General features: G+C 41.8%; 1 protein-coding gene across 17 annotated transcripts in view; it reads left to right on the top strand.

Moving 5' to 3' along the window:
- LOC105496374 (protein tyrosine phosphatase receptor type T) overlaps positions 1-24,134 on the top strand; it is a 1,121,698-nt gene that overhangs the window by 696,122 nt on the left and 401,442 nt on the right. The gene's annotated exons all lie outside the window — the stretch shown is intronic.

A 24,134-nucleotide genomic window follows, 5' to 3' on the forward strand; every position in this document is an offset into this window, starting at 1 on the left:
AGGTGAGCTCTACCGAACTTTTAAAGAAGATTTAATTTTAAACTTATGAAAGTTGTTCTAGAAAATAAGGCCAAAGGGTTACTTGAATTTACTGGAATCTTGATTCCAAAATCAGGTTAGAATACAAGAAAAGAAAATACAGGCCCATTTCATGTGTGAATGTATAGAAAACACATTCTATGGTAAATACTAGCTAAGAAAGCCAACACTGTTTTACAAAAATAATAATTATATTTATATGGGGCTTATCCCAGGAACAAGTTTTTTTCAATGTTAGTGCAATTCACTACTTTAAATATGCTAAAGAATAAAAATCATATGATTGAGGGGGGCGGAGCAAGATGGGATAGGAACAGCTCCAGTCTCCAACTCCCAGCGCGAGCGACACAGAAGACCGGTGATTTCTGCATTTTCAACTGAGATACTGGGTTCATCTCACTGGGGAGTGCCGGACGATCGGTGCTGGTCAGCTGCTGCAGCCCGACCAGCGAGAGCTGAAGCAGGGCGAGGCATTGCCTCACCTGGGAAGTGCAAGGGGGAAGGGAATCCCTTTTCCTAGCCAGGGGAACTGAGACACACAACACCTGGAAAATCGGGTAACTCCCACCCCAATACTGTGCTCTAAGCAAACAGGCACACCAGGAGATCATATCCCACACCTGGCCGGGAGGGTCCCACACCCACGGAGCCTCCCTCATTGCTAGCACAGCAGTCTGTGATCTACCGGCAAGGCAGCAGCGAGGCTGGGAGAGGGGCGCCCGCCATTGCTGAGGCTTAAGTAGGTAAACAAAGCCGCTGGGAAGCCCGAACTGGGTGGAGCTCACAGCAGCTCAAGGAAACCTGCCTGTCTCTGTAGACTCCACCTCTGGGGACAGGGCACAGTAAACAATAACAAACGCAGCAGAAAACTCTGCAGACGCAAAGGACTCTGTCTGACAGCTTTGAAGAGAGCAGTGGATCTCCCAACACGGAGGCTGAGATCTGAGAAGGGACAGACTCCCTGCTCAAGTGGGTCCCTGACCCCTGAGCAGCCTAACTAGGAGACATCCCCCACTAGGGGCAGTCTGACACCCCACACCTCACAGGGTGGAGTACACCCCTGAGAGGAAGCTTCCAAAGCAAGAATCAGACAGGTACACTCGCTGTTCAGAAATATTCTATCTTCTGCAGCCTCTGCTGCTGATACCCAGGCAAACAGGGTCTGGAGTGGACCTCAAGCAATCTCCAACAGACCTGCAGCTGAGGGTCCTGACTGTTAGAAGGAAAACTATTAAACAGGAAGGACACCTACACCAAAACCCCATCAGTACATCACCATCATCAAAGACCAGAGGCAGATAAAACCACAAAGATGGGGAAAAAGCAGGGCAGAAAAGCTGGAAATTCAAAAAATAAGAGCGCATCTCCCCCGGCAAAGGAGCGCAGCTCATCGCCAGCAACGGATCAAAGCTGGACGGAGAATGACTTTGACGAGATGAGAGAAGAAGGCTTCAGTCCATCAAATTTCTCAGAGCTAAAGGAGGAATTACGTACCCAGTGCAAAGAAACTAAAAATCTTGAAAAAAAAGTGGAAGAATTGATGGCTAGAGTAATTAATGCAGAGAAGGTCATAAACGAAATGAAAGAGATGAAAACCATGACACGAGAAATACGTGACAAATGCACAAGCTTCAGTGACCGACTCGATCAACTGGAAGAAAGAGTATCAGCGATTGAGGATCAAATGAATGAAATGAAGCGAGAAGAGAAACCAAAAGAAAAAAGAAGAAAAAGAAATGAACAAAACCTGCAAGAAGTATGGGATTATGTAAAAAGACCAAATCTACGTCTGATTGGGGTGCCTGAAAGTGAGGGGGAAAATGGAACCAAGTTGGAAAACACTCTTCAGGATATCATCCAGGAGAACTTCCCCAACCTAGTAGGGCAGGCCAACATTCAAATCCAGGAAATACAGAGAACGCCACAAAGATACTCCTCGAGAAGAGCAACTCCAAGACACATAATTGCCAGATTCACCAAAGTTGAAATGAAGGAAAAAATCTTAAGGGCAGCCAGAGAGAAAGGTCGGGTTACCCACAAAGGGAAGCCCATCAGACTAACAGCAGATCTCTCGGCAGAAACTCTACAAGCCAGAAGAGAGGGGGGGCCAATATTCAACATTCTTAAAGAAAAGAATTTTAAACCCAGAATTTCATATCCAGCCAAACTAAGTTTCATAAGTGAAGGAGAAATAAAATCCTTTACAGATAAGCAAATGCTTAGAGATTTTGTCACCACTAGGCCTGCCTTACAAGAGACCCTGAAGGAAGCACTCAACATGGAAAGGAACAACCAGTACCAGCCATTGCAAAAACATGCCAAAATGTAAAGACCATCGAGGCAAGGAAGAAACTGCATCAGCTAATGAGCAAAATAACCAGTTAATATCATAATGGCAGGATCAAGTTCACACATAACAATCTTAAGCTTAAATGTAAATGGACTAAATGCTCCAATTAAAAGACACAGACTGGCAAACTGGATAAAGAGTCAAGACCCATCAGTCTGCTGTATTCAGGAGACCCATCTCACACGCAGAGACATACATAGGCTCAAAATAAAGGGATGGAGGAAGATTTACCAAGCAAATGGAGAACAAAAAAAAGCGGGGGTTGCAATACTAGTCTCTGATAAAACAGACTTTAAACCATCAAAGATCAAAAGAGACAAAGAAGGCCATTACATAATGGTAAAGGGATCAATTCAACAGGAAGAGCTAACTATCCTAAATATATATGCACCCAATACAGGAGCACCCAGATTCATCAAGCAAGTCCTTAGAGACTTACAAAGAGACTTAGACTCCCATACAATAATAATGGGAGACTTCAACACTCCACTGTCAACATTAGACAGATCAACGAGACAGAAAGTTAACAAGGATATCAAGGAATTGAACTCACCTCTGCAACAAGCAGACCTAATAGACATCTATAGAACTCTCCACCCCAAATCAACAGAATATACATTCTTCTCAGCACCACATCGTACTTACTCCAAAATTGACCACGTAATTGGAAGTAAAGCACTCCTCAGCAAATGTACAAGAACAGAAATTATAACAAACTGTCTCTCAGACCACAGTGCAATCAAACTAGAACTCAGGACTAAGAAACTCAATCAAAACCGCTCAACTACATGGAAACTGAACAACCTGCTCCTGAATGACTACTGGGTACATAACGAAATGAAGGCAGAAATAAAGATGTTCTTTGAAACCAATGAGAACAAAGATACAACATACCAGAATCTCTGGGACACATTTAAAGCAGTGTGTAGAGGGAAATTTATAGCACTAAATGCCCACAAGAGAAAGCAGGAAAGATCTAAAATTGACACTCTAACATCGCAATTAAAAGAACTAGAGAAGCAAGAGCAAACACATTTGAAAGCTAGCAGAAGGCAAGAAATAACTAAGATCAGAGCAGAACTGAAGGAGATAGAAACACAAAAAACCTTCCAAAAAATCAATGAATCCAGCAGTTGGTTTTTTGAAAAGATCAACAAAATTGACAGACCACTAGCAAGACTAATAAAGAAGAAAAGAGAGAAGAATCAAATCGACGCAATTAAAAATGATAAAGGGGATATCACCACCGACCCCACAGAAATACAAACTACCATCAGAGAATACTATAAACACCTCTACGCAAATAAACTGGAAAATCTAGAAGAAATGGATAATTTCCTGGACACTTACACTCTTCCAAGACTAAACCAGGAAGAAGTTGAATCCCTGAATAGACCAATAGCAGGCTCTGAAATTGAGGCAATAATTAATAGCCTACCAACCAAAAAAAGTCCAGGACCAGATGGATTCACAGCTGAATTCTACCAGAGGTACAAGGAGGAGTTGGTACCATTCCTTCTGAAACTATTCCAATCAATAGAAAAAGAGGGAATCCTCCCTAACTCATTTTATGAGGCCAATATCATCCTGATACCAAAGCCTGGCAGAGACACAACAAAAAAAGAGAATTTTAGACCAATATCCCTGATGAACATCGATGCAAAAATCCTCAATAAAGTACTGGCAAACCGGATTCAGCAACACATCAAAAAGCTTATCCACCATGATCAAGTGGGCTTCATCCCTGGGATGCAAGGCTGGTTCAACATTCGCAAATCAATAAACATAATCCAGCATATAAACAGAACCAAAGACAAGAACCACATGATTATCTCAATAGATGCAGAAAAGGCTTTTGACAAAATTCAACAGCCCTTCATGCTAAAAACGCTCAATAAATTCGGTATTGATGGAACGTACCTCAAAATAATAAGAGCTATCTATGACAAACCCACAGCCAATATCATACTGAATGGGCAAAAACTGGAAAAATTCCCTTTGAAAACTGGCACAAGACAGGGATGCCCTCTCTCACCACTCCTATTCAACATAGTGTTGGAAGTTCTGGCTAGGGCAATTAGGCAAGAGAAAGAAATCAAGGGTATTCAGTTAGGAAAAGAAGAAGTCAAACTGTCCCTGTTTGCAGATGACATGATTGTATATTTAGAAAACCCCATTGTCTCAGCCCAAAATCTCCTGAAGCTGATAAGCAACTTCAGCAAAGTCTCAGGATACAAAATTAATGTGCAAAAACCACAAGCATTCTTATACACCAGTAACAGACAAACAGAGAGCCAAATCAGGAATGAACTTCCATTCACAATTGCTTCAAAGAGAATCAAATACCTAGGAATCCAACTTACAAGGGATGTAAAGGACCTCTTCAAGGAGAACTACAAACCACTGGTCAGTGAAATAAAAGAGGACACAAACAAATGGAAGAACATACCATGCTCATGGATAGGAAGAATCAATATCGTGAAAATGGCCATACTGCCCAAGGTAATTTATAGATTCAATGCCATCCCCATCAAGCTACCAACGAGTTTCTTCACAGAATTGGAAAAAACTGCTTTAAAGTTCATATGGAACCAAAAAAGAGCCCGCATCTCCAAGACAATCCTAAGTCAAAAGAACAAAGCTGGAGGCATCACGCTACCTGACTTCAAACTATACTACAAGGCTACAGTAACCAAAACAGCATGGTACTGGTACCAAAACAGAGATATAGACCAATGGAACAGAACAGAGTCCTCAGAAATAATACCACACATCTACAGCCATCTGATCTTTGACAAACCTGAGAGAAACAAGAAATGGGGAAAGGATTCCCTATTTAATAAATGGTGCTGGGAAAATTGGCTAGCCGTAAGTAGAAAGCTGAAACTGGATCCTTTCCTTACTCCTTATACGAAAATTAATTCAAGATGGATTAGAGACTCAAATGTTAGACCTAATACCATAAAAATCCTAGAGGAAAACCTAGGTAGTACCATTCAGGACATAGGCATAGGCAAAGACTTCATGTCTAAAACACCAAAAGCAACGGCAGCAAAAGCCAAAATTGACAAATGGGATCTAATTAAACTAAAGAGCTTCTGCACAGCAAAAGAAACTACCATCAGAGTGAACAGGCAACCTACAGAATGGGAGAGAATTTTTGCAATCTACTCATCTGACAAAGGGCTAATATCCAGAACCTACAAAGAACTCAAACAAATTTACAAGAAAAAAACAAACAACCCCATCAAAAAGTGGGCAAAGGATATGAACAGACATTTCTCAAAAGAAGACATTCATACAGCCAACAGACACATGAAAAAATGCTCATCATCACTGGCCATCAGAGAAATGCAAATCAAAACCACAATGAGATACCATCTCACACCAGTTAGAATGGCGATCATTAAAAAGTCAGGAAACAACAGGTGCTGGAGAGAATGTGGAGAAATAGGAACACTTTTACACTGTTGGTGGGATTGTAAACTAGTTCAACCATTATGGAAAACAGTATGGCGATTCCTCAAGGATCTAGAACTAGATGTACCATATGACCCAGCCATCCCATTACTGGGTATATACCCAAAGGATTATAAATTATGCTGCTATAAAGACACATGCACACGTATGTTTATTGCGGCACTATTCACAATAGCAAAGACTTGGAATCAACCCAAATGTCCATCAGTGACAGATTGGATTAAGAAAATGTGGCACATATACACCATGGAATACTATGCAGCCATAAAAAAGGATGAGTTTGTGTCCTTTGTAGGGACATGGATGCAGCTGGAAACCATCATTCTTAGCAAACTATCACAAGAACAGAAAACCAAACACCGCATGTTCTCACTCATAGGTGGGAACTGAACAATGAGATCACTTGGACTCAGGAAGGGGAACATCACCGGGCCCTATCATGGGGGGGGGAGGGGGGAGGGGGGAGGGATTGCATTGGGAGTTATACCTGATGTAAATGACGAGTTGATGGGTGCAGCACACCAACAAGGCACAAGTATACATATGTAACAAACCTGCGCGTTATGCACATGCACCCTACAACTTAAAGTATAATAATAAATTTAAAAAAAAATTAAAAAAAATCATATGATTATTTCAATCCTTGAGACAAGCACTCGATACATGAATGTCCATAGCAGATTTACTCACAATTACCCCAAACTGGAAACTACCTAAATGTCCTTAAATGAGTGAATAGGTGATAAGCATTTGATAAAGGTATTCACCAATTCATGATTATTTTTTAAACCCTTAGAAAATAAAGCGAAACTTTTGTTAGATTGCCAGCTTATAAGCCAAAATTCTACAGTAATTATTATACCTAATATAGAAAATGCAGGTGCATTCCTTTTTGGAGCAGGGAGAAGAGTGGAACCACCACTGCTATTTAACATAATGCTGGAGTTTCTGGCCCAAACTTTAAGGAAAGAAAAAGAAATAAGATATATGAGGATTGCAAAGAAATAAAACTTATTGTTTGTAGATGGTATGATAATCCTCTTAGAAAAATCAATGGCAATCAAAAATTGTGGTAAGTAATAAGAGAGTTCAACAAGGTTGCCAGATATAAGATTAACTTACAAAAATCAATAGCGTGTCTGTACACCAGCAATAATGAACTAGAAAATCTAATTTGAGACAATTGTAATACAAATGATCAAATATTTAGGATTTAAGTAGTCCAAGAATATATAAAATCTCAATGGAGAAAACTTTAAAACTAATAAGAGACTTAAAAGAAGACCTGAATAGATGGAGAAAAAGTCCATGGCCATGGATGGGAAGATATTACACAAATGAAAATCCTCCCTAAATTTGTCTATAAATTTAATTCAACATCAACAAAAATTTCTGTTAAATTTTAAGGAACTTGATACACTTTCTCTAATAAGTGTGTATAGAGGGAACAAAATCATAGTAGTCAACTTCGAGGAGGGATTAAAAAAACAGAAAATGTACCCTTCCATACATTAGTATATAAAATATACTATTAAAGCCGTAACTATAAAAATTGTAGTATTCATGCTGTAATAGGAAATGGATCAACAGAACAGAATGGAAAGCTCAAGAATCATTTCATGTATATCTGGAAACTTCATGTGCGATAGAGATGGATCTATAGATTAGCTGGACAGAATAGTAAGCAAATGGTTTTGAGGAAAAGTTTTTTTTGTTTTTTTTTTTTTTACTGTGCAGAGGAAAATAAAACTGAATACCGCCTTAATACCTACTACCAGAGTGGTGGACTCTGGAGACCTAAGATGTCAATGTGAAAGATAAAGCTATAACGTTAGAAAAGAACATTGCAGAATGACTTTGTAGACTAGGGTTGGGCAAAGATTTCTTCAGAAAAAGTTGTGTCTTTCATAGGAAGAGAGGAAAGTCACAGCTGTGGCTCACCCACACAGCATTTAACAACAACAGATTTGATATGCACGTGTAGCAATGTGGCTGGACCTTAAAAGCATAATGATGAGTGAAGAAAGTAAGAAACACAGTGAGGCAACACAACACCATTTATCAAAATTTAAAAATGCATGCATAATGGGACGTGTTTTCTAAGAACACAAAATAAATATATTAGAATGGTTGCTCGTGGTAGGGGAGTGGGGAATGGGATAAAAGAAATAAACAAGTCAGGACAGGCTGGATATGCTCACGGGACAAATGACCTCAAAATCTGATGGCTTAACCCACAACAGAAATCTTTCTCTCGCTAGTGTGTTGTGATCACATAGGTCAACAGGGAATAGTGAAATGGGCCAATCTCACATGGGCTTTAAAACAACCCTGAAAGTGACAGGTGATATCTTCTCATTTATCACTGGACAAGGAAAGTCCCGTGGCTATACCTAACTTCAAAGGAAAGTACAACCTGATCATGTGCCTGGAACAAGAGGGACGTGGAATATTTGAGAACAGATTTTATGTCTACCATTAGGGAGACATTTTTAAAAAGTAGCAAACCCTAAGTTTAAAAACTTGCTTGATTTTATTTGTTTTTCAAATTTCTTTCTCTTTTTTTTTTTTTTTTGAGACAGTGTTTTGCTCTTGTTGCCCAGGCTGGAGAGCAATGACACCATCTCAGCTCACTGCAACCTCCACCTCCCAGGTTCAAGGAATTCTCCTGCCTCAGCCTCCAGAGTAGCTGGGATTACAGGCATGCGCCACCACGTCTGGCTAATTTTGCATTTTTAGTAGAGATGAGACTTTTCTATGTTGGTAAGGCTGGTCTCGAACTCCCGACCTCAGGTGATCTGCCCACCTCGGCCTCCCAAAGTACTGGGATTACAGGCATGAGCCACCACGCCCGGCACTTGGTTGATTTTATTACACCAAAAATAAAGGACTCTTATCTATTCAAGATTGTCATGAACAACAACAACAAAATGCTAGAATATACAAAGAATTCTACAAATGAGTAGATGATTGTGCAAAGGATTTGAACAAGGAATTTATAAAGATAAAAATCCAAAAGGCTGATAAATATAGGAAGAAATTCTCAAACTCTTTAGTACTGAAACAATATAAATTAAAATAGTAATGGGGAAAAATATGTAGTGCCCATCAGATAGCTGACAAATTGGATAATACCAAGGGTGGATGAATGTGGGTTCACAAGTACCTTTACATACAGCTAAAAGTTTTGGAGCTGCTGTTCTGACAGCAATCTGACAGTACTTTGTCAAATTAAATTTATACATAGCCTATATGTCAGTATTTCTGCCCCTAGGAATATAGACCACAAAGGAATTCACACAGATCTAGAAGGAGACACCTGAGAAGGTCTACTACTGCATGATTTCTGGTAGTGATGAGTGAGAAGCAAACGGTGTCTGTCAGTGGAGAGCAGATGGATAAATTATGGAGAGAACAAACCCCAGAACCCCATATAATGGTTGAAAATCATGAACTAAGGGCACGCAGCAGCCTAGGTGGATGTCAAAAGTGTAGTGCTGAGTGACAAAAAGGTAAACGAGCTAGAACACATTCCAATTTACATAATTAAAAATACGTGCATACTAAACAATTACATGTATTTTACAAGAACTCATTCAGGCAAAAGACCGTGTATAAAACATAATGGGTCTACGGAGGGAAGGCAGTGAAAGTGAAGAGTGTGGATAAACATACAGAAATAAGCAGAGCAATCTTTGAGGTTTGTGTTAGTTTCGTCTTGCCGCTGGAACAATTCACCATAAGTGTGGTAGTTAAAACAACACTGATGTATTGCTCTGGAGGTCAGAAGTCTGAAATAGGTCTGCGGGGCTGTGTTCCTTCGGTCGGCTCTGGGGGAGAATCTATTTCTTGCCTTTTCCAGCTTCTGGAGGCCACTTCTATGCCTTGCCTTGCTGTTCTTTCTCCATCCTTGAAGCTGTCAGCCTAACATCATTTCTCCTCTCTGCCCTCTTGCCTCCCTCTTATAAGGACCCTTATGAGTACACAGGGCCTACCCAGATAATCCAGGATCATCTCCCCAGTTCAAGATCCTTAATCACATTCACCGTGTTCTTTTTGCCATGTAAGATAACAGATTCCCAGGTTCTGAGTATTAGGATGTGAACCTCTTTGGGGGCTGATATTTTTGCCTACTGTAGAGTTTTGATTTGGGACAGAGGATATCAGGGGGTGTGGAGGGATGTGGTCTGAGCCAGCATTTGGGAGGAAAGGACAGGAATAACTCACCTGACCAGTTTGGCTGGGAATGTCATATTGGCTGGTAATGTCATATTAAGATTGACAAAGACTGCAAATGGCAGGGTGGCTTCTCCAGGTCTCTCTATTAGACTTCTGCCCTTCTCTCCAAGAGACACATTCTATAATAGTTAAAATGAACATAGAGCAGGAAACTGCCTATATCTTACGGCTTTAGCGGAATCTTCTGGCTCTCCACACACCTGACTCAAAGTCTTTCCTCCCTCAGGGGACCAAGCCTGTACTATGTGAAGGAGTATTGGCTGGTCATGTTAACCAAAACATACACATCTGTTGATCTGATAATTTATCTTTCAGTAAATATTCACTTACCTCTGCTACTCCCACCCTTTCTAACTGTGGGACGAGTGGCTCCATTGATGTTGGTCTTGCCTGTGTAACTTGCTCTGTCAATATGGTATTAGCAAGCTTGACATGAGGGAGGCCTTAAGAGCTCCTACATGGGTTGGCGTGGCTCTGGTGCATTCATCATGGAAAGAACTTCCTCTGAGGGGCTACCGCTCCTTCAACCTGGTTTGTAAAATAAACATACATCAGGCAGACCTGGGCACACCTCATACCCTGGAGCCATGCCCAGCTGGTCCACACCAGGAGATTATACAAGCAGATGTATGAGCTTAAGAATAAATGCCTGTTGCTGTAAACCGGTGGCTTTGGGGGTGATTTGCTATACAGCACTATGGTGACAATATCCCACTAACAATGCATGCATATAATGTTATTTAAACCCTACAAGAAATGTAGTAGGTATGTATAATTATAAAACCAGGGTTCAGGAAGGGTAAAAGTATTTTTTCAATGTCACACAGTTCATAAATAAGTTTTGATGGGCAAGAGAGAGAAAATATGAAAACATCAAGTATCTGAGCAAGACTATTTGCAGATGGAGGAAGATGGAAAGTGGAAAAGGCATCAAGGCTTATGACACTTAAGGAGAGCTCATATTTTGCAGAGGCCATCCTTAGAAGGCTAAGTCAAAGCTGAAAGTCAAGGAGGAAGAGTAGTGATCATTTCTGAGATTCTGATACGAAGAATTATCATTTGGTGGCTTATGTAAAAGCCTGTGCTAGGATTGTGTCTCACAATGTCATGGCCAAGCATCAGCCCCTATGAGAGGGGTCAGTCAGGAAACAGAACATGTGCATTTTAACCCCTCATCTTTTCTGAGAGGTGCTTAATAAGGTCAGCAGGTACGTCACAAATGAGTGAGGCAGTCAGTCAGATAATGTGTCTTCTAGCTACTGTTCTACTGTGATCCCTGTTCTACTGGGTTCCCTTCTTATTTGCCACAAATTAACAGATAGACAGCTTTGTTTTGTCAATTGCGTTTTTCATTGCCTAGGTAAGTCTCAAATGAGATTCGATAGAAAATAAGACTTCCTCAACTGACAGCGGTTTTCATTTGAAAATGTTCCTTCAGTTTAATGACACTCTTGTACATTTCAAAGAGTAAAGCTTTGGACATCATAAAAAAGCTTGGTAGGCGTTTTTGGGGCTGCTGACACAGCAGGGCTTTTCAAGGTCCAGCAGTCCTGAGTAGTGTCTGTAGATTAATGTGATTCCTTGGGAGATCAAGAATGTCCTGGGATGGGGGAGTTGTCAGCTATGAAGCAGCCTCAGCTTTGAAAAGCCCTGGATCTGAATATGAAAAGCCAAATTCTCCAACTGGAAAAAAGGTAGTGCTTCTAGAAGAGAGGCCATCAGAGTCCAATTAGGAAATATTACTTTTGTTTGTTTTTACATAGTCTAGAAACAATTTGATTTACACATGGCTTCTTAGGCAGTGATGGCAAATTAGCTACGCTGAGATTTTTCTAATTTCAGTGCCCTGTTGTTCAGAGCCAGGACAAGTAAAGTATTCAGAATGTTTAATACCTCACCCGGGCCCAGTGCTAGGTGGCTTTTGACCATCAGTAATGTTTCGGGTTTTATTCTTTCTCCAGCTTTTCTTCTTTTCCTTTTTTTTCTTTAAATGAATAAGGCAACTTGCCATGAATCAAGTGGGAACTGAAATGAAACCAACCCAGATGTTATGGGTTTGACTTCTCCTTTTCTTCCCCCCAAATCTTTTTTCCTTTCTCTGCAGACCGAAACCATGTAATTTCAAAATTGCTTCTCTTTTCCCAACCCGATTTTCCCTAGGGCAAAAGTAATTTTTAAACATTCCAAAGTCTCTATCTTCAGGCTGCATCTTTGGCCTGTGTCCATTTAATTCTTGCCAGTATTTGAGCACCTGAGCAGTTGACATGGCCGTAGACACACAGCTGACCACCCCGCTCCCTGGCTCAGCCACAGTCCAGGGGACTGCATCTGGATGGGGCAGAGAGGGAAGATCAAGGTCTGAGACAGAGCTGGGAAGCAGAATGTGGCAGCTAGGACATCACATTTGTGGGCATGAGGAGCCCGGGCTGTGTGGAATACTGGGAGACAAAGATGGGAACGTGGAATATTGAGGAAGTTTAGGCAGTGGGGTCCTGCATCTGTCAAGGTCTGTTTTGGAGATAAATCATGACACTTAGACAGAATTGCCTATATAGAATTGTTAACTATCCTGGTTTTCAAACTGTGCTGAGACAGTGTAAGACACCATTATTAACTCACAAGAGCACCAGTAGTACCAGTATCGTGGAAAACATGGCATCATCTGTCAGACACGCTACAAACGACTACTTGAAGGGGCCAACAGTTTCAACATGAGATTGGGCTACTTTCCTTCTGATGTCATATCTTGGCAAAACTGGGCTTCTGGCAATTGCCATGATGAAATGCAAGTTGTGTGCCAAAATCAACATGGAACAGGCAACGAAAGTGGCAGTGTCTGTCTAATCTGAATCCTCAGTTTGAGAAATTGTGTAATGCTCAACAGATACTATGCATCCTATTAGGAAGTAATTGTAGTTAAGAAAGACAAAAAATAACTTTATTTTGATTTGTGTGTACCGTATTCTCAAACCACTTCTTATTTGTTAGGATGCAAATACTTATTAAATTGTTTGGAACAACTAATACATGAAACTGTTGGGTATTTTTTATTTTTTTATTTTTGGCTTAGGATCTGTGGGGGGGGGGGGGGACAAAACAATTACCAAAACACCAAGGGCACTGTGAACCTCTGGTTAACTGTATATAAAGAATTGCCTAGAAAATGGAAAACATTAAAAAAGAACATGAAAACAATAGACTAAGGTGGCAACTGTGGGAAGCAGCTACTGCCAGGGTTGAAAAGAACAAAAAGAGGCTGGTGCTGGTGTCTCTGAGGTGATGCAATGAGGCTGGCTCTGCAAGTGTTGGGGAAACTGCAAGCTACGTCCAAACACTGTGACAGAATGAACAGGCTACCTGGATACCTGATGCTGAAGTCTCCGCATCCTCCAGCCCCGCAGGCTTCCTCTATCGCCCCCTATGGGCAGATACTAGCATGCGGCCAGAGAGTAGAGCACATGTGTTTTGTGCCATCCTAGCCTTAGCACCGTAAAGCAAGATACAGAGGGATGTTTGGAGCCAAAGACAGTGGCTGAGTAACTGGCTGAAGGCCGTTGGGCTGCAGTTTTTGTGCTTGCTGTGGGCCCGAGGGCCATGACTCCGGTCAATAGGCTGCTTTGTGAATCTGGGTTATATCTGACTCTGGGTTCCCCCTCCGTACTCCAAACTGACTGGAGGACCTATGGGATAAGGCTGTTGGACTAGCCCTGATTGGACCCAATTTTACATTCATCTGAGTGGGATGGGATGGGACACATACCCAACTGGGTGAGAGAAGCTTTTGAGCGATGGCTTTCTTGGAAGAACTGATGTTTAAAGGAAGGGCTAAAGAATGAGTGGAGCCTGGACATGATGGCTCACACCTGTAATCCCAGTACTTTGGGAGGCCAAGGCGGGTAGATCACTTGAGTTCAGGAGTTCGAGACCAGCCTGGCCAATGTGGTGAAACCCCGTCTCTACTAAAAATACAAAAATTAGCCGAGCGTGGTGGCATGCCTGTAATCCCAGATATTTGGGAGGCAGAGGCAGGCGAATTGCTTGAACCTGGGAAGTGGAGGTTGCAGTGAGCCAAGATCACGCCACTGCACTCCAGCCTGGGTGACAGAGCGAGACTGTCTCAAAAACAAAAAAGAATGAGTGGAAACTGGGTGAGAAGTGAGAATAGGGAGGGAAGAGTGACACCTTTCAGTCCAAATGTCACCTCTTCAGTCATCTTCCCTGACTACCATATGTAGCTTGCCATTTTTATGCAATTGATCCCTTATGTTTCCTTCAAAACACTTTTTATTTGCATTATCATCATATTATAGCATCTGTATTTCCTTCAAAAACTTGCAATTTGGTTAGCTCATATGTTTGGCTGCCATGATGGTTGTTTTAGTCTGTTTTTCTCCACAGATTTAGCTGAAAGGAGGCAGGAATTATGTCTATTTTTGTTAACACTATGTCCCCCAAAACTAGCTCGCCACCCTATAGATGCTCAAAAAATATTTCGAGCTAAGCCATGGGAAACAAAAGTAAAAACTTTAGGGTAAATGAAGAAGAAAGATCAGGAAAGATCAAAGAGCTGATGCCAAGGCCTCAAATCAAAGAAGTAAAATTGTAGACATAAGCCTTTCTCAACCTTCCAGTCTCTCTTCCCTGCTTGATTTTTCTCCACAGCACTTACTATTGTCTGATGTGTTACATACTTTTCTGATTTATCTAATATATTATTTAATCTCCTACCCCTACTAGAATATACACACCATAAGGGCAGAGAGGGTTTTCGCCTGTTTGGTTAACTCCTACATCCAGTAGAGTTCTTAGCACACGGGAGAAACTCAAAATACAAAACAAATGACTCCGTCCAGTGCTTTACTTTTGGCAAAGAACACTCTTATCATACTGTTAAAACTGCCCTAGTTGTTATCCTCATTTTCTTCTTAGGGATGGTAGGAGGACCAATGTGTAACACCCAGACTGGCCTAGCACATCACTGTATAGGGTGTGCATGTGTGGGGATTCCTGCTTTTGTGGACTGTCCACTCAAGCATGGCAATCTCCATGGCCATTAGCCTCCTTGTTCTTGTCTCTCAGACTTTAAATGTGCTGCCTCCTTTATCTGGGCCTTAACCTTCCCACTCCCTTTTCCCCCTCTCTCGTCCCCTCCTATACACACCCTTCCCCTTTACCTGGTTAAATTCTATCCATCCTTTGCGCAAGACTCCTTTTTCAGGAAAGAATTATTGGCATCTAGACTAAATGTTACATTGTTGGTAATTTATCTCAAATATTTAAGCTTACACAGTGGGGTGTGATGGGTAAATTGTATTGGTCAAGCTATATATATATACACACACATATATATACATATATATACACATACACACATATATGTGTGTGTGTATATATATATATAGTTTTTTCTTTTAGAGACACGGTCTTGCTCTGTCTCCCAGGCTGAGGCAGGAGGACCACTTGAGGCCAGGATTTCAAGACCAGCTTGAGCAGCTGGTGAGAGGCTTGTCTCTAAAAAAAAAAAAAAAAAAAAATTAAATTAAATTAACCAGATGTGGTGAGTGCACGCCTATTTTCCCAGCTATGCTGATGCCATATCTTGATCAACAACCTCCATTTTGCTAATTAGCAAACTAAATATTAGAAATTGATTGCTGGAATTGAAATCAAGAACCTGTGGACTAGCATAATAAATGTTACAAGTAAATTCTAATTGGTGAAATGAAAACCAAAATGGTTTTAAAATACTCTCCAGAAGTACATAATAAAGAATAATCCTGTAAGACCTCTAGTCTTCGACCTTAGGGATGGTGTCAAAACCTTGATTCCTAAACAGTACTGTGTTAGCTATGAGATTAGGAGGATTACTGGCTGCCTAAATGACAATCATAGTCATTTATTTTACCTCCAAAACAAGAGTAAGCGTGCTATAGCCTAAGGTTCTAGCTTTTTGTAAATAAACATTTATTGAAACTCAGCCACACACCTATTTTGTGTACGTGTTGTCTGTGGCTACCTTTGCACTATAATAGCAAAGATGGAAAGATGCAACAGAGACTGTCTAATCTGCAAAGGTGCAAAACCTTAAATATTCACTGGCCCTTTAAAAAAAAAAAAAAAAGCTCTCTAACTTCTGCCTTAGAGTATTGTTGTACTTGCCTCGAATGAACCTTTCATGAAAAATAGTAACTAATTCATCTATTGCTGGGACTTCATGAACTTTATGAAATAGATTGTTTGAGCTGTTTTGTGCCCATTTGCTAATAAATGCTTGTATAATGTGTCCATCTGTGTAGTAGAATTTGGCCTGAGGCTTGCTTTTATTATCATCTGATAATGCAGTTGTTGGGGAATCGTTAACCCTCACTCACCTTAAATTTCTTTGATGGCTTTGGTTTCTATGAAAAAGAATGTCAGGGTTGTACATGAGTCATCATCAAATTGGCTTAGATGAGTTTCAATGCTATACTGTGTCTATTGTCCAGAAGCCCAATACTTTCCCTGCAAAAGACTCATCAAGCTTCATTATATCATCCTTCAAGGTTATTGCATCCCCCTAGCATGAGTTTCACAAAGGCAAGAAAGTGTCCCATTCAACTACAACCCTAATGCCTGGCCCATCTCAGAGGTTCAGGATATATATGTAGAATGGAAGGAGTAGATACAGCAATAACTGCAAGGGCATTAATGGAAGCTTTCTAACACTAAACTATAGTTGGTTAAAAGAATGAGTCCAGTAGTCATCTAGACTCACAACCAGGTCAGAGATCCACAGAAACCTCCACAACCCCTGTTTGTCTCAGTGGCTGTTCTGTCTCACCTCCCACTCTGAGTTTGAGGGAATGCAGCTGTGTCTAGTACCATCCAAGACTCTGGAATATATTGTCTTCTTAATTCACCTCATAGCCCTAAGAGTCAAGGAGTATCATCTATGTTTCCTACATGAGAAAAATAAGGCACAGACACAGGTAGGGTAAATGATGTGCTTAGGTTCAGGTGATCACAGAACCAATGTTATTTTCCCCATGTCATGATGCCTCCATGCTCAGTGAGTAGTTTTCAATTAAGAAATGAGACAATGAACATGTGAATGGATTACCTTCTCTGTGGCGTTGCTATAGGAGGGTAGCAACCGAGTTGCCTTCTTGCAAGGTGACATGCTCCAGCTTCAGGTGATTCTAGTCATCAACACAGGTAGGATCTAGTGCTTCTATATTGTGGAATTACCAGCATCTCCAAATGAAGCTCCTGGATTCCTATCCTTGCTTACATTTATAAGATATCTATGGTAATACAGGCTGAATATCCCTTATCTGAAATGATTGGAACCAGAAATGTTTCAGATTTTGGAAGATTTGCATTATACTTACCAGTTGAACATCCCTAATATTGAAAATCTGAAATTTGAAGTATTCCCATGAGCATTTCCTTTGAGCATCATGCTGGCACTCAAAAAGTTTCAGATTTTGGAATATTTCAGATTTCAGATTTTTGGATTGGGAATAGTGAACCAGTATTCAACAAATTCTTGTCCACCAAACATCTACAATAAATTAGAAGAGGTGGTGGAAAATAAACAAGAGAGTGGGTTTGGATAATGCGGGAAAGAAGATGGATTTTATTTTTGTTCCCCTTACCTTTTTATTCCCTTCGCATATCATTTCCATGCAGAAAGTGCAAATTAATGGTCACATTGAACTATCTGTCAACGTATTTCTGCTCTTGCAGTATCAAATTATGTTGGCAATAATGTTTCCAGCTGCCTAGGACTCCATTGCAATTTAATTTGAAAAGAACTCAAATTGCATCTCCAAATGGATAAAAAATTAATTTTACATACAAGCTATACACCTCCACATTTTCAGCCCCATGCCCCAAATTATCTCAATTTAGGTTCAACTTTGAACAGTACATATGCTCCAGCCAACTCCACATGCAAAGATGAATACATAGCAAATTCATGAATTGAAACTCTGTTTTGCTGCTTGTTTTTTAATAAGATGTTCTGCCTTGATTAAAGTCATTAGAAGATTCTACAGCTATTGCCTTTGACAGCAGGGATGGAGGCTGAGTCCATACAGAGAAAAAAAAGGAGCCAATTCTGACTTAACCACATGATTACCCTTAACAGATGGGTTGTAAAGAGATCCTGATTGAACCCTCTGCTTATTGCTTTTCCCCTGCCCTGTATTAGCACCTAAATGTGGGTGGTTTGGTCTTCAGCCATCACTACTTTCTAGATTTATTCATTTATGTACTTATTCATTCATTTATTCAGCAGCTATACATTGTAGTTATAAAATGAGGAGATCTAGGGGCTCACAGTTGGGCAGTGGAGGTGAACATGAACCAAACATATAAACAATAACCCTGAAGCCTGATAAGAGCTATGGGAGACATATGATAGCATGTTAAGGAAAAAAGGTCATTGAGGCATTAATTATGAGCAAGGGAGACTGTTAGAGAAAGTCACAAGTGAAGGGTGGCATTGGAGCTGGGCCTTGAAAATACTGAATGAGGATTTGTTGGTGGCATCCCAAGCAGAGGAAATACCTGGGCAAAAGCGTGGAGGTGTGAAGGTATTTGTAATCCCTTGCTTTGCTTTAAGAATATGGGATTTGAGAAGTGAGAAGTGGAAAATGACTCAGGGGCATTTGGGGGCAGGAAGGTACCTGTTGCAGGGTGGGCTCAGGTATTAGGATGAAAATGTACTTCAGGATGGATGTGGTGCTTTAGTAAGAGCTGATGTAGAAAGAGGAGCAGGGTTCAGAGGTGAGGAGCACCACCCTGCCTTCCTGAGGCAGCAGTAAGAATGGAGAAGCTTCTGAAAACCTGAGTGGGTCAGTCGCACATGCATACACACAAGCCTGTCCCTAACAGGTGCATAATCACAGGATCTGGGGTAAGAATAAAATTGTCAGCACGTGGTCCCTTCCCCCTTCTCCTTTCACCCAACCACATCTGTCCCCCATAAGGGCCCCATGTATGGTTGTGCACAGCAACCTCAGTCCTCAGGTGCAAGTTCTGTCCACTTTCCCCAGACAGCCATCCTTTGGCCATCCTTGGACCAAGGGCCACTCACAGGAAGGACAGACCAAGGGAAGAGACCCTGAAATTGAGTGTAGGGCCTCTGGGCAGGGAATTCTAGGGTATCATATATGTGGAGCCTGGACCAGAAGGGAGAGGACAGAACCAGGTCCTTTGGCCAGCCCATTGATCCCCTGATCCCTTGCTCTGAGAAGAGGGTGCAGTCTGAAGTGGGCCAAAGTGGCTCTCTAAAGTACAGGGCATAGGACAAGGCCACTGTTGTCTAGTCTAAGAGCATACAGAAAGTGCACCCAGAGGTAGAGCCACTTTGATTTTCTATCAGAAGATGGTTTTCCAGCTTCCCAGACAAGCCACACTCTCTTCCCATTGTTTGCCATCTTCTTGGCCTGTGGGCTGTTACTCAAGAAGGTCATACGGACAGAGCTTTATCTGGAGGCAGAAACCATAGGCTGTAGGCTTGGCTGTATTTACACGGGGGATGTAAATTCAACAAACCAATCTCCACTGCACACACAAGGCTTTCTCAGCAATTTCCAACTTGTTTGCACCAACCCGAATGTAAACCCCATGTTCTCCATGCTGCAGGCAATTACCCAGCAGAAGCTGGGTTTGGCAGATGAGGTTTAGAGGGGTCAGACTGAAAGCATGAATGCTTCCATCACACTCTAAAAACTAGTTTCCATTGAATAGGATTTCAGGATATTCTCTTGCTTAAATGCAAAAAAAAAAAAAAAAATTACCCTTAAATATCCAAGTGCTAAGGGTAGCACCTAACTCAGTGTTGCTACTTAATAGCCACTGTCTTTCCCTTTCCTGAATGGGAGTTCTCAGATTTACAAAATGCTTTCACCTGCAGGTACCCAATCTCTAGGTTCACCAGAGTCCTTCTCGCCTTTGGAATACAAACTGAGATTTCCCTGAATCTCTGAATTTTCATAGCTAGTAGAACCCCCAAAATCATCTCCCAAGATTTCAGTAACACACATCAGCAAATTTTCCAAATTTCCTTTGCCTCTGGTCGCTGTGTTCCCATGTGGCATCTTATTAGGCCCAAGGCATGCAGACCTCAGTCCCTTCTAGAACCCATAGGAGATCCAGGCACAACAATCATCTTTGTTGTATTTTGAGGGCCTCGCTGGAGATCTAAAAGTCACTTGAGGAGTGATCCTATTGGGCTTCACCCAATGTTCTGCCATTTTTTCACCCTCACACCTCTCTTATTCTATCCGAGCCCCCAGTGGGTTTATTTTTCTCTTCCACTGGAATCTCAGCATAAGTGATGCTGAGGCCCCAAGGATGCAGCTTCTACCCCACACAAGCTTCCAAAGGCATTTCTCCAAGAAAGGCAATTCTCTCTAAGAGGAGTACCTACTGTTAGGCAAAGGAAATGTTCTCTCTCTTTACAGTTCATCTTATGCTCCTTAACAACCTTCTGAGACTAGTGTAATAATTTCCACTTTATAGATGAGGAGATGGAGGCTCAGCAATGACATGCCCTTGTCCAAGGTCACCCAGATAGTGAGTGCCAGAGTCTGGCTTCAAGCCACAATCTAATCGGCACCACTGTACTTGGGGCCCACTGTGACAGTCAGAGGATGGTTTTCAAGAGGATTGCTCAAGAGGGAACAAGTGGCTTTTCCTGTATCCCAACTTTCCCAGTCTGGAAGAGTCTCTTTGCTGTGTGGCAAGATCACAATATCCTTGTCTTCTTTAAAAAGATGTTCCTGTTTACTCCTGTAAGAGAAGCAGAAATGTGTGTATGTACATACCTCCAGAGGTGAGCTCCAGGGAGAATGGAGACCAGGGATCAAAAGGCCAGTGGTCAGCTTTGCACTAAATGTGTTTGCGTCACTGCACCACCCTCTCCCACAGGTCCTAGGTTCCTGAGACCCAAGTCATTTTTGCCTTTTACTATTTTGGCTTTCTCACAATATTCTCTTCAAATCTCCCCAGACTTCTGATGCAGGCGACATGCCTCATGTTCATGTTCTTTCCCTGGTCTCAGTCTCCAGTGGCGTCAAGGTGCTGAGAAAACACAGGTTTTCGACTCTGGCAGACCTCAGATCTTATCTGTGCCTCTCACTCTGTAGCTTTAGGCCAATCATTTTGTCTCAAAGAGCTCTGGTTTCCTCTGGGACACAGCTAGTGATGCCTTCCTCCCAGGTAGTGAGATTTCCAAAATAGAGAGTGCAAATGATAACTTACAGAGATTTTTACTTTGCACACTACATGTGGGGTCAGGCAGACAAGTTCAAAACCCCACTTTGTCACCTGCTGGCCCTGCTACTCTGTACAAATTCCTGCACACTTCTGGACCTCTATTCATCTGTAATGTGGGGTGGGCCATCCTTCCTCCTCGGGTCATAAGATGGTTCAGAAGATAGAGCCCAGCACTTGTGGCTACGGCTCCATCAATGGTGTTTTGTTTTTATAGTTTTGTTTGTGGGTTAAGGCCATAATGACGATCTCAAAAATTATATTTAACATGGGATGTGGTACATTTTAAGATATTCAATAAAATGTGATCTTAATCTTGGGTTTAAATGGATCTTAAGTGTTCCTCTTCTCCCTGCCTCAGGAGGGAGGTGAGAGCACCATGCGGGTGAGTGTTGTATTGGGGCTTGGCATCAGTTTGGAGAGCAAACCCAGGGGAGGAGTTTGCTCTGAAGAGGCCCTGAACAGGGGCAGTGGCTCCCTGCCAGGAGAGTTCTGGCACCTGGACAAGTAGACAGGCCTCAGCTAGGCAAGGCTGGTGGGGATGCTTGGGGCTTCCCAGGCAAGCCATTTCTTGCTCTCTCTGTGCCTGTACATCTGCTCTCATTGCAGTCTGTACAACTGTGAAGTGTTTAGCTAGCAGCCGCAACCCCACCCAGTCATAATCCCCAACTACGGGGACCACACTTCACCTTCCGTTCCACAGTAGGCCCTGAGCAACAGCTTGTTCAATGTCACATTCTCAGAGTCACCCATTTGATTTTGGGATGCCGGCTCTGCTTTGCATAAAGGATCTGTGAGCATGAGTAATTGGGCTGTAAGAGTGACCATTAATTCCTCAGTTGATCAGGGGCCAGGGCTGCCCACTATCCTCAACACCCTCACTCCTGCAGCCACGTGGGCACCTCTGTGCTGGCTCACCAGGTTCCCTGACATTCCTGTGGACTATGTTCCTTGGTAAGACTCTGACACAAGTTACAGGACATTTTCCCCAAAGGGACAGATCAACTAGACTCTGACACAAGTTACAGGACAGTTTCCCCAAAGGGACAGATCAACTAGACTCTGACACAAGTTACAGGACATTTTCCCCATTGGGACAGATCAACTAGACTCTGACACAAGTTACAGGACATTTTCCCCATAGGGACAGATCAACTAGACTCTGACACAAATTACAGGACATTTTCCCCATAGGGACAGATCAACTAGCACCAATAGCACCTCCTCTTTCTTATTGCTGCATTGGTGCAGAGGTAGCCTTACCCCTCAATGCTCTGAGGGGATTGGAGCAATGATGGAACCCTACTCCATCATTTTGCATAAGGGTGCTCCCAGCACTGCCACTCACAAGGCATTCAAGGTAGACACAGCATACGGAACACTTTTATTATTACTATTACATATATATTATTACTATTACTGCAAAATGAACAACACACCCCGGTTATCATACGTAGAGTGCTTATTAAGTTTGAATTCTAACTGCTTTACAAACATCTCATCGAATTTCCCCTTCCCCCTGCAATGAGGTTAGCTACTATTATTATCATCGTTTTACAAATGAAATAAAAAGTGGACCCAAAGAGGATACATAACTGGGCAAAGTCCTTTAGGGATGAGAAGAGGTACTGATTTAATCTCTAGCCTGTGCCTCACTCCTCCCAGATAAGAAAGTCTGACGCAAGAATTTCTGGGGTATCTATCACATGAGAAGTCATGTTTCTACCATAACAAATGCCTGAGCCAGGAGCCAGGCATGGTGGATGATGCCTGCAATCCCATCACTTTGGGAAGCCAAGGCAGGATGATCGATTGAGCCCAGGAGTTTGAGACCAGCCTGGGCAACATAGAGAGACCCCATATCTGAAAAGATAAAAATAAAAAAATTAGCCAAGCATGCTGTAGGCCCACCTATGTGTGAGGCTGAGGCTAGAGGATCATGATTGCTTGAGCCTAGGAGTTTGAGGCTGGGATGAGCTCTGATCATGCCACTGCACGCCAGCCTAGGAGACAGAGTCAGACTCCCATCTCAAAGAAACAAAACAAGCCACTTCAAAAAACAAATGCCTAAACCTCAACATAAAATGAGCTTTACATGTGAGAGTTTTGAAAAACATCTTGTTTGTTATAACCTGTTTTATATAAGAAAAAAAATCTAATATGCGTAAAGTATAAACAGAATATTTCTAATAAAATTAGACATGGACAATGTTATGTATGGTGATCTGAGACCAAGATCAATAGTAAGTGTGGAGTGGGAGACAGCATTAGGGTGAGAAGGCATGCTCAGATTTGCTTTTACAATGATGTTCCCAGAGGGGCCACTTAGGAAGAAAGTAGAGAGGAGACAAAGACGGGTGGAAGACTGTTGTAGGAGGTTAGGAAATGATGAACTGTGTTGTCAAGGAAAGGAGAGGAAATCCCAAAGCAGAGTTAATGGGTCACGATGACTGCATGGATAAACTGGGTGTTGCGGGTTGAGGCTGTGACTCAGTTTCCAGCTTGTGCATCTGGATGTTGTTGGCTGAAGAGGAGAGGCTGACCTCCAAGGGAACAGGCTGTGGCTGAATTCAGTATAAGGAGGCAGGTTGGCTCTCAGCAGCTGTCTAAATAAGCATGTCCCAGAAGCGGAGAGTGTACTGTTTGTGGTACCAAGAAGGTTTTCAATGGCATTCTGATGCACCCTTAAGAATTTAACAATTTCACATTTATTTTTATGGTTAACATTTATTGATGACGTTTTCCTTTTATATATTTATAC

The sequence above is a fragment of the Macaca nemestrina genome, chromosome 15 (genome assembly GCF_043159975.1).
Source record: "Macaca nemestrina isolate mMacNem1 chromosome 15, mMacNem.hap1, whole genome shotgun sequence".
In the NCBI taxonomy this organism is placed as follows: Eukaryota; Metazoa; Chordata; class Mammalia; order Primates; family Cercopithecidae; genus Macaca; species Macaca nemestrina.